The following is a 10,582-nucleotide window of genomic DNA, read 5'->3' as shown; positions in this document are numbered from 1 at the left end:
TCATTGAGATGATGTAAAGCCTCAGTGAAGGGTTAAGTTCCACCCCCTCCTTTTTATCCCCCCGTCTGACGTATATGCGGTGACGCCATCCTCTTGTAGTGGGCGAGCGATTGCGAAATCCTCATTCTCCCCCCCCAACTCCCCCCTCCAGTTTGAGGAAATCCCAGATAACTACCTCTCCTTGAAATTGCCCTGTCTCATCTTGCTCGGCGAGCATGAAGAGGCAGACTGTGGCTTAAGCCTGGCACGGATCTGTGTCAGTATGCGCTTTTCCATGCAAGGAGGTAAATTAGTAAATTGCGTCAGCCATAGTGCTGAAGCAGCCCAAACTATAATATTCACCACCCACGAATCTATTTTGATTTTCAATGCACTTCCTAGTGCAACAGTCACTATGACCTCATTTTTCATCCTCCTTTCAATCACATACTACTTAATGTGAGTCATACAAATTCAGTTTATCTCAGCTTTGGTTAGCTTAGGGAGTAAAAAGCTTCATCCTTATCTGAGACCAAGTCGGGCGCTGTCCAGGGTCCTGAACTAATGTGTCTCTGTCCATGGTGCTGAACTGCTTCAGCCAACATCACACAGTCCTGCAAGCCAGAGTGCAAGATGTTAGGGGTTACTAATGACTGACATTGACACACTACAAGAAAACTTTACACACAGTTAACCCAGCTGTCTTTTAAAGCTACTTTCAGCCCAAAGGCGCAGTGGAGAAGTCTTGTTTCCTCACTGGCTGTTTGTACTTGTAAGCCACATCTGCCCTCTTGTGGTGTAATGTGATAACAGCATATTACCCATTTTACATTTACAGCAGCCTTTACTGAAATTGTAAATGACTGTGTATAAAGAATATTATAAATCATCATATTATAAAAACAGGGGGGCGCTTCAATTGATTGCTAACAAATATAGGACTAGTACTTTCATCTTAGTATACTTTGTTAAAAATGAGTAATATCCAAAGCAAACCAAACTCGTCTCATTAATTAGGGCAGCAACAGCAACATTAATTTCAATTAAACCCAATTCAGGTAGAGTTCCTGGACAAAATGAGTGTGTGGATGTTTGCACTTTTTGCATTTTAATGCTAAGCAAATTGAGTTTACTTTTAATGAATTGTGCTTAATGCACTTTATTTTCACCCTTCTATTTAAATTCCAATTTCACTGAGGGACTTAAATACTGTGATAATAACATGAAAGCCAAAGTACACTGACAATTGTGAGAACATGCTGAGTATGGCTGGGCATCAGTATTTGATAAGTTATTGACTGAAATAACTCAGTGCCAAGTAGTACTGAAACTTCTTCAGTCAAATGACTCTTGTATTTGATCCTTTGTCATACTCAGACTTACTATTTGTATCGATTTGCTCACAACCAATCACCACAAGCGCTCTCCGATATAATGCGAGATTTGATTGGCTCAATACTACAGCAGCTACAAACCATACAGTCTGTGGCGTGGTGAAGTCGAGCGTAGTGTATTTGACATGGTTGGCAGTTCAGCATATCAAGATGCCGCCAAATGAGCTGTGGTGGCATTTTACAGAACTGACTGTTTCCGTTCACATGATGAGTATCGAATGAAGTAGAAACTGGAATCAATTCATGCTTGAGTCCAAACTGGATGTTGGTGCCAAATTTGAGAAAATTCCTTTGAGGCCTTCTTGCAATATTGCATTCACAGGAATGAGAAGGATGCAAGGTCACAGTGACCTTGATCTTTGACCACCAAACCTTGAAGAAATTCCCTCAAGGCACTCCTAAGACATTGTGTTCCCAAGAATAGTACAGACAGATGGATGGACAACATGAAAACATAATGCCTCTAGCAATGGCTATCAACGTATGAAGAACTATATTGGTTTTGGAATCATTTTAAAGGTACTGGTAATGGTGCTGGTATCATCATTTTTTAAACCTTGCCCAGCCCTTGTACTGGGAAAGAACATATTCACTATAGAAAGAGAGAAGAGAGAAAAACACTGTCTTTCAGCTCAAAAGAAAACTAGGCAAGACCATTTTCTGTAGTGCTCTTTCACTATCACAGGAGGCAGCTGAGCCTCAGCCACAGCAAGCAGGAGGTCTGCAGATTCATCGAGCAGGAGGCAACTCTCCTCAAGAGGAGAGTACTGCAAATGTATGGAACGTTTCTAGAGCTGTTGCCAGGCTCCTTTTCTGAATTCTCCAAAGTGGTCTGAGAAGTTCTTAAATCTGGTGTCACAGTTGCTACAATGTAAGCAGCATTTTAAATATGCTTCATTAGGTTGCGCATGCTCATTTTAACAATGTGTGTCAATCTGCCAGTTAGTGAAAAAATACATTCTCCTACACTTTAAAAATGACTCACCCACTCAATTTACCAGGTTCAATACTCATAATAGGTATTTGCTTCAGCCAATAGCTGTTATGTCATACCAACTTGTCAGAGTGGTTTTCAGTTACAATAATTCTCTCAAGAATGATTTTGAGGTTAAGTTTATCATGTCAGAACAGCTCCTGCTGTAATATGAACAACCACATTCAGACCAGTGTTAGTGAGACCAATGACTCAACTAAGATAGAAACATGTATGACACACAACATGTCTACATCACATAACTGAAGTTAGATGTACGGCAGTGTTAACCCATATACAAGGCATGCTGGGAATATTTTACAAAAGGATTTGCCAAATTAAAGTGGTCATTTAAAGAGTGCTGTTAAGCTAACCGCTTCTGATGTAGTTATGAATTTCAGGCTTTTTATGTAAATAAATTATTATTTGCACAACGATTCATCCCTCAATAAATCACCTAATCATTTTAGCTAAGTCAACAGATCTGATACGACCCCATTTTCCAGTATTATCCTTACACTATTATTTTTTTCCTAAACACAAGTAAATCTCTTCCCTCTAACTTAACAACCCTTTTATTCTAAATATTAGGACTAAAAATGCTTTAAAAACTATATATACTTGTGTGTATGTGTGTACATATGAATGCATGTTTTGGTGTTGTATATTATTGAGTGGTACCAACTGTAACAAAACCAAGTGCCTTTAATTTCACACATTGAATGAACAAATAAATGCAACTAGATATGATGATGATGGTGATGATTATTGTTGTATTGTTGTTATATTTTTGTACATGTGTTTAATTATTCATTATTTATTCATATATGAAGTTATTTTTCTCTCTAATTCATGGGCATCCAGGGTGGGTGGATGTAGTAAAGTAAAGATACATAAATACAAACAAACATATGTATATACATAAAATAACAAATAGACAGATTTTCTAAAATTAACGTGAGGTATCTCAGTAAGTTTGTTGTTTTCAAGTTAAAGTTCAATTTTGTGATTATCACACTCTCAACTGTTCCTCAACTTGTGATCACCGGTTCAGTTCTCGCAAATTAGTTAATGAGTTGAACGAATTCTTGGCTGATTTTTCCTGAAAAAGTTTCTTGAAGTTAGTGTGGTCAAAAATATTGATTTATTAATACAATGAAGCAGTTCAAATACAACTGCACTGTCTCACTCTCTCTCTGTTTACTACAGTCATTATGATGTTCTCTGCTACTCAACGCACAAAAAAAGAAGCTGTGATTGTCATGTTACATTTATATTTTCATCAAAATGTCATTTACATGCCCTCAATGTCAATATTTCCCTATGGCATCAAAAACTGTACCAAATATCTATATTTTGTATGGATTTGTGTTGAAGTAAGAAATCCCAGTATTGTGACAACACTGCAAGGATCAAAATCGATTTCTATAAACTACTAATGTGAATTTAGAGTGTTCTTTCACTATCTGCTGGGACCTTCTTAAAGAAACTGTTTAATTCACAACATATAATCATAAGCAAATAAGCAAGCAAACTCCTCCTTAGTTTTAATGGTTAAAGTTTCTTCAGCCTTAAATAAGTTTAGATTTATGGGACTCCGACTAATTCCAGCAAACACATCACAGTGTGACTTGGTTGTGATTGGCTCCCCTCAGTGAAAAATCCCCCCAGTTAACAACATTTTAATGAACAGCACCTTGTAAAGGCTCCTCTCAGCAGGTTTACTTGATGTGAATTAAAAGGAGTTGCTGTTTCTTATAGGAGTACGGTGTAAAGCCTTATGAGGACTTGGTTTTCCAATCCATTTAACAAATGCCCTTTTATTACACTACATTAACTTGCACAACACTTTAAAGACAACAAATTGTCCTGAGCTGTAGCACATCTGAAATCAAAATCATGAAAATTGAATAATATCTGCCCCGTAACCTTCAATTTCTTACAGGAGACATGCTCAGTGCTCCACAGCACAAAAACTGTGGGTGCACAGGGGTTGGTGTTTCAGTGTGAATGAGGGCATTTCTAAAGCAGACTATGCAGTCTCCACAGACTCAGCAGCAGGCCAAAAATAAAGGTGATTCACCATGCGTTATATTCTGGGAAATAAATTGTGAAATAAAATGTTCCCTGTGTGCAGTCTGAAAATCGCTAGCACAGTCAGATTTCCCAGCCTCAGTCGCCAGTGGTCCTTTCAGCCCCCAGTGAACCCGCCTTTATCTATCATGGCGTCTTTACGACCCTGAGCTCCTGGGCGATGCTTTCCCTTTTACAGATCCATTGAGTGGAGTCAGTCAGTCACAGCAAGCATTATATAATTCCAATCAATCTGAGTTATAAACTCTTGACATAGGTCAGCCCGCGCTACAGCTGAAATTTACAGCTGTTTAGATTGCAAGTCATTTCCCCGTGGCGTGTGCATACACACTGCATCTGCCTCCTGGAGATGAGTGAAAATAAAACCCTGCCTGTGAGGAACCTCAAATCTGAGTTTTACTCCCTCTTTGAAGCAATCATGAGTGATTGGGTACATTTACTGTATTAGGATGCATTAATATTCTTTAGTCTGCCATAAACTGCAAGAAAAATAAACAGGGGGAGTGCTTGCTGCAGGTCTTGAAAATAGTCTTGATGTTTTACAGAATGATGAATAAAGCAGCAAAATAAAGCAACACCTCTAGGTGGCAGCAGAGACTGATCATCTTCTCAAGGGGTGTGATTACTATTCACAGCACTAACCAGGGTACATATCAACCTTAGACATACATGAATCTATTCAGTTTAATGTATACCAATGGTTGCACAGAATGAAATATTTACTCGTATATGACACTCCACCGTAGCTTGAATGAAGCTGTTATTGGATGTAGCAGGACGCTGCAGTCATCACCTTGAGAAGTCCGAGCTCTCTGTGTCTCTGTGCATGTGTGTAAACAGCAATTTTAGCATCCAAAATGGCTCAAGATGAACATCTCACGTTTAAGACGCTGATGGAAAAAGCAAAATGTGTTTTGATTGCACAGTCTGTCGCCTCATCTCACTGTGGACGCCATAATGTGCCCTGTTTACAGCTGCGGAGGATTTGTGCTCTATTTGTTTATGGCACATGTCTGTATTTGTCATAAAGAATGCAACCTCTCCATATCTCTGTATAAGAATACACCCACGTTTTTTCGTAATGTGTGTTAATTTATGTAACACTTGTTGTTAACATATTTGTTTAAGTGTTCCTTTATCCACTGTATACATTACACACAGTGTGGGCACGTCTATAGTCTGCTGATCGAACTATCCTTTGGGTATAATAACGGATGCACTAAAATTAAAGGCATTATGCAAATTGTACATACAAAGTGCTCATAGCTATTCTCCATCTTCTTTATGCATGCAGGCTTAATTCAATGAATCTGTGTGAGAGCACTTTCACCAACGCGTGAACTCCACATACAGCACCTGAACGTATGCCAAGCTATACAGATTAACAATGTGACATACTGGAAGCAATATTACAATTATGTCATAGCAATTTGTTAAACTGTCTCAAGGCTGAGCGTAGGAACAGAAGGATATAACTTATGGGTTTTGTGAGCCTGCATGTGTCTGTCCGTAAATTTGCTCCTTACAGGAAAAGGTTGCCCATTTTTCTTTTATTTGTCAATTTTTGGCAGTTATATAAACCCCATCCCAGCTGGCTGGTTGCCTGCACAATTGCCTGCTATTAATGTTGATGCATAATTGCATTACATAATGTGTTGTGCTGTCTTTTAGAGGAGTCAAACAGCTGTGGCTATTGGCTGTCTCTGCTGTGCACAGAGTCAAGCACTCTCCTCCAGTACATTGCCAGACAACTGCCTAATCATAAATGGGAGCTGTCACAGGTCACTGTCAATTTTAAGCCATATCAATGGGGCTTTTGTAACTGCTACTGCACTTCAATGCATTTTGTCAATGAATTGTAAGATTTTAAGTCCAGGGAGATTTGATTCATTTATATTCTTTTATCAGACTGCCGCTAATTCAAACACAGCAGTCGTACAATGTCATCAGTGACAGACAGAGAAATCAATCTCTGTTATAGAGATAGAGAGAGAGGACGAAGGAGAGCTGAGTATTTTGCTGCACCCAGCTCTGCCCCGGTGGTTCCCCAGCAGATGGTAGTGCAGCATCGCAGAGGAGCATCCCTCAGAGCAGGATGAAAATGGTGCAGGAGACGAGCTGTCGGAAAATGAACGCTGCAGATTCTGAGGTACGAACCTTAATGGGATAATAGGGTAATATCTTACCTACACCATCATTGTGCAAGGCAGCACATTTTAAAAAAAAAATGACAGAATCACGAATGACAGCAGTATATCTTTCAACATCTCCCATATGGTGTACCCAGGGGGACGATTAAAAGTGGAGCACATTGATAGCCGGGGTGCAATGAATGTATGTGCGTATGGCTGCAGTTTTGAATCCAGTCACTTACGTAAATGAATCCAGGATTGAGTGCAATCATAATATTCAAACTGCAGATTAAATAGTTGATACGGCAGGAGCAAGACAACCAGCTGGGCTAACTGAATGCAAACAAGGAGTAGAGTAAATATCAAAGACATGTGATATGTCGAAAGTGTTTACAAGGGGCTTCATTTGCATCACAAATAGCATACTTAACAGGAGGATTTTGTGATTTTGGTCTCATCAAACGTCGCTTTATTGTGTGATATCATAGGTATTTTTCATGTCAGATACAAAGCACTCTCTACCTGTTACAAAGCTGAAACACTTTGCTATTTCAGATTTGGCCTTTTCAAATTTTGCCACGCACTAAGTGCATGTCGGAGCGAGATCAAACTGGCTGATTCATCTGAGCTTCCAATTGCCTCTGCCCCTAAACACAAAGTCAAGTATTGTTTCTGTGCCGTATTGCATGCCATTTGGGAAATATCTTGGCTATTTTTTAGCTCTATATTGGACGGGCGCGGATAGATTCACACTCTTAAAAGTGCTGTGAAGGAAGTTTGTCACACTGTAGCAAAAGCAGCAAACAGGTGCAGAACAGCAAGTGGCAATATATACATAACAATGCAGCATTTTTTGTTGCTCACCCACATGGAAGGCAGGATGTCATGCTCTGCTGATGCACATTCTGAGCCAAATCTACTGACAAGAACAGACGAGTTTTTAAAGGTGAAACATACCTCACCATGTATGTTCTGACAAAATATATCAGCGCTGGAAACATGAGGCACGAGTTCTAAGGCAGAGCTGTATCCTTTGAAGTCGTGCAAAATGGCTCTCATCAGATGAAGAGCTCTGCAGACTGAGACATCCAGCATATAAAAAAAATGCTGTGATTGGAAACCTGGTAAGCTAATGAGTTTGCACTTCTATCTTCTCAATTTGTACAGGCTTTTGTGCCAAGGCCTTTGAGGCTTTTCTGTGCCAAGTCTTGTAATAGTGTTCTCATTGTTCGCCTGAGAATCTGACACTTTTTCATGAAACTTAGGGAGGGGGAATCCGGCTCCAAACTTTTTCACATGGGAAAGACAAGGAGCCCACGAAAAAAATCACTGTGAATTATGGATATTGCTGCAGTGAAATTAAGATGACAAAGAAATGGCATAAAGAAAGGAATCCTGTCTTAAATGGCTCCAAAGGGTGGATATTTCACAACTGCATCTGAGCTGCAATGCGGCGTAACAAGTCATAAGTAGTTCTTGTTAAAGACTTATGAAACCATATTGCTCATTTCTCCTTCCCCCACTCCTTGTGTCAGCCTGAGAGACTCAACTCCTGCATTCTTACAGGCAATAACCATCTGTAACTATTAACTATTGGCCCCTCAAATAATGTGTATATTAGAATCTCATTTCCCCTGTCAGAGTTGTTGCTGTAGAAGTGAAATAATTTAAGGCTGCCTGTGTGTGCTCTCTCTCTGCCTCCCTCCTTCTCTTCTGGTTTGTCTAAGCAGACCGCATAACTATCTGATAAATGAGCTACAAATGAGAGAGGGGTTTTTACACTTGGGAGTTGTTCAAATTATTGGGAGGGCAGTGACCACAGTGCTTATTTGAGCTTAAGATGCAGGCTGTTGAGATTTGCTGGGAGCAAATCTAGAGGCTGGTTGAGTCTTCAGGCATGTCCAATCCTATCCATTCAACCATTAATGCCTGAGAGTAGACCAGAGGAAACATTACAGCCCTCAGATCAACTCTGAAGCAGAGAAACCAGGGTCCCCTTTCTCCTCCTACTCAACTGCTTCCTTTTGCCCGTGCAGCCTCGGTGAAAATTCAATAATTCTTACACATGACAAGACAGCACAGAACACTCTCCATATCCTCCTCCTCACTATTTTTAAACTACTGTACACTCAGCAGTTTCTTTTTTTAAAATAATAGTGACTTTCCATGTGATAATCAGCTGTCTGGGGATTTTGGGATAAAGCGATGAACAGACATATCATCACGTTGTGCACTTTCTCATGTAAACAGCTGTTTAGGTCAAGAGAGGTAGGTAGGAGAAGAATTTGATATACTGAAGAGAAAATCTAAACAAATGCCCCTTTGTTCCTGTGCAACGAAGTATTTCACTGCTGGAAAGATAATTTTTTTTGGTAAATCGAAGCCATCTATGCAGCAGAAAGACTCAAATACCTATGAAAATGGTGCTATATAATCAGAGAAAACAAAAAAATGGCTGTGGCTTTTTGCTTTTGCTTAACCTACAGCTACCAGAATGCACTGCGCTGCACCAGACGAATAAATGCTCCTGCTGGTAGCTGATGTTTTGCAAACTCCATTTGACACAAAAACAGATAGCTGGTATCAAACTTCCTATCACTGTCTAACAGTACACTGTCACAGCTTTATCTGCTTCTGTGCTCTTTGTGTTCGCGGTGGCAGCATAAACACAGAGCAAATTAAAGTCCTGCCCCATCCGGGGAGGAAAACAATCCATCCATCTCCAAAAAATGTCAAAAAGCTGCTATGTGATGGGATGCACTACCAACAGTGTAAAAAACAAACAAACAAAAAAAATGGAACAAGGTTTAACATAAGCTGTTAAACCGCAAAACTACAGAGGTGAAGGATCAGCAGAGTGAATGGGGGGAAACTGTGGGATCTGACACTAAGTATACCGCAAGCAGCAAGTATTTTGCTAATTTGACCAGACAAACTGTAAAGGTTGAAACTAACTTTTAATTTTCTTCTCTGAGAGACATAAGGTGCAAAAATAATCCTTTGCCATGCTGATTTCTAATGTTTCTAGCTAGCTACAGGCATTTTGTAAGCCTTTCAGCCCATGTTTGCATATTGTGGCACTGATAGTCAGTGGTGGGTGTGGCTTTGGGGTATGACGCATTGCTCTCTGTCTCTGTTTTTGGCAGGCAACAAGAAAATGCTTAAATATAGCCTGTTGTTTGATCAACACCCGATGAGAGCCAGGAAAACTCCGCCAGATGACACACATTGTGCATAGACTGTATAAATAATGGACGTAGCTACAACAAATTGTGTACCATCGGTTTGTGGACTCCTGTTTTGAAGCCTTGAGTTTGGCATTTGGACAGTTACCATCTTGTTTTTTGGAGCTAGAAGTGACCATATTTGGATAAGAGGTTGGAGCTGTGGAGGAGTGAGTGGTGGATCTGACTCACAGACTGTAGCGACAGGTAGCAATGACTTGCAGACACCCTGTCACTTAAAAACGTGTAACTTTGGGCCTTAATAAAATCTAAACAGCTGAGTTAGAAACAAAATTCATGCCCCGTACAAAAAAAAATGAATAAACTCCTCATTACATAACATCTTGACCAGGCTGAAAAGTCCCTTTAGCCACAGACACATGTGTTCAAGGGAGATTATTTCAGCCTTGTGCTATTAGACTTTTTAAGTCCTCTGCCACTGCCAGATCCATTGGCACTGAGCTGCTTATGGACTGATATCATTTTATCCCTATTTATTCACTGTTTTTAATCTGTATGCATTGTGTTTTAATGTGTGTTGTCGTATTTTAATCTTTGTTGTTGTATTTTGATGTATTGGGCTGCTATGACAACATAATTTGCCTTTGGGGGAATGAGTAAACTATCTATCTATCTATCTATATATCTATCTATCTATCTATCTATCTATACATTACCTACAGAGGAAAAAAAACATTTTTGGCTGTTAACATGTTCATTTCTGCTGTAAGGTTGGGCATTTTAGCCTTGGGGTCTAAGGGGAATTCACTCTGTTTTGGAACCAGC

General features: G+C 39.7%; 1 long non-coding RNA gene across 1 annotated transcript in view; it reads right to left on the bottom strand.

Annotated features, from left to right (window-relative positions):
* Nucleotides 1–186: 186 nt before the first annotated feature.
* The window catches only part of LOC148188950 (uncharacterized), a 274,361-nt gene continuing 263,965 nt past the window's right edge, over nucleotides 187–10,582 (bottom strand). Inside the window, exon 5 of the long non-coding RNA XR_015777139.1 lies at nucleotides 187–593. This is a non-coding gene — a long non-coding RNA (uncharacterized LOC148188950). The remainder of the gene's footprint in view (nucleotides 594–10,582) is intronic.

The sequence above is a fragment of the Plectropomus leopardus genome, chromosome 8 (assembly GCF_026936395.1).
Source record: "Plectropomus leopardus strain MGB_pleo_1.0 chromosome 8, ASM2693639v1, whole genome shotgun sequence".
In the NCBI taxonomy this organism is placed as follows: domain Eukaryota; kingdom Metazoa; phylum Chordata; class Actinopteri; order Perciformes; family Serranidae; genus Plectropomus; species Plectropomus leopardus.
Note: the sequence above shows the minus strand (reverse complement) of the source record. Positions and strands in the feature narration are given on the sequence as shown.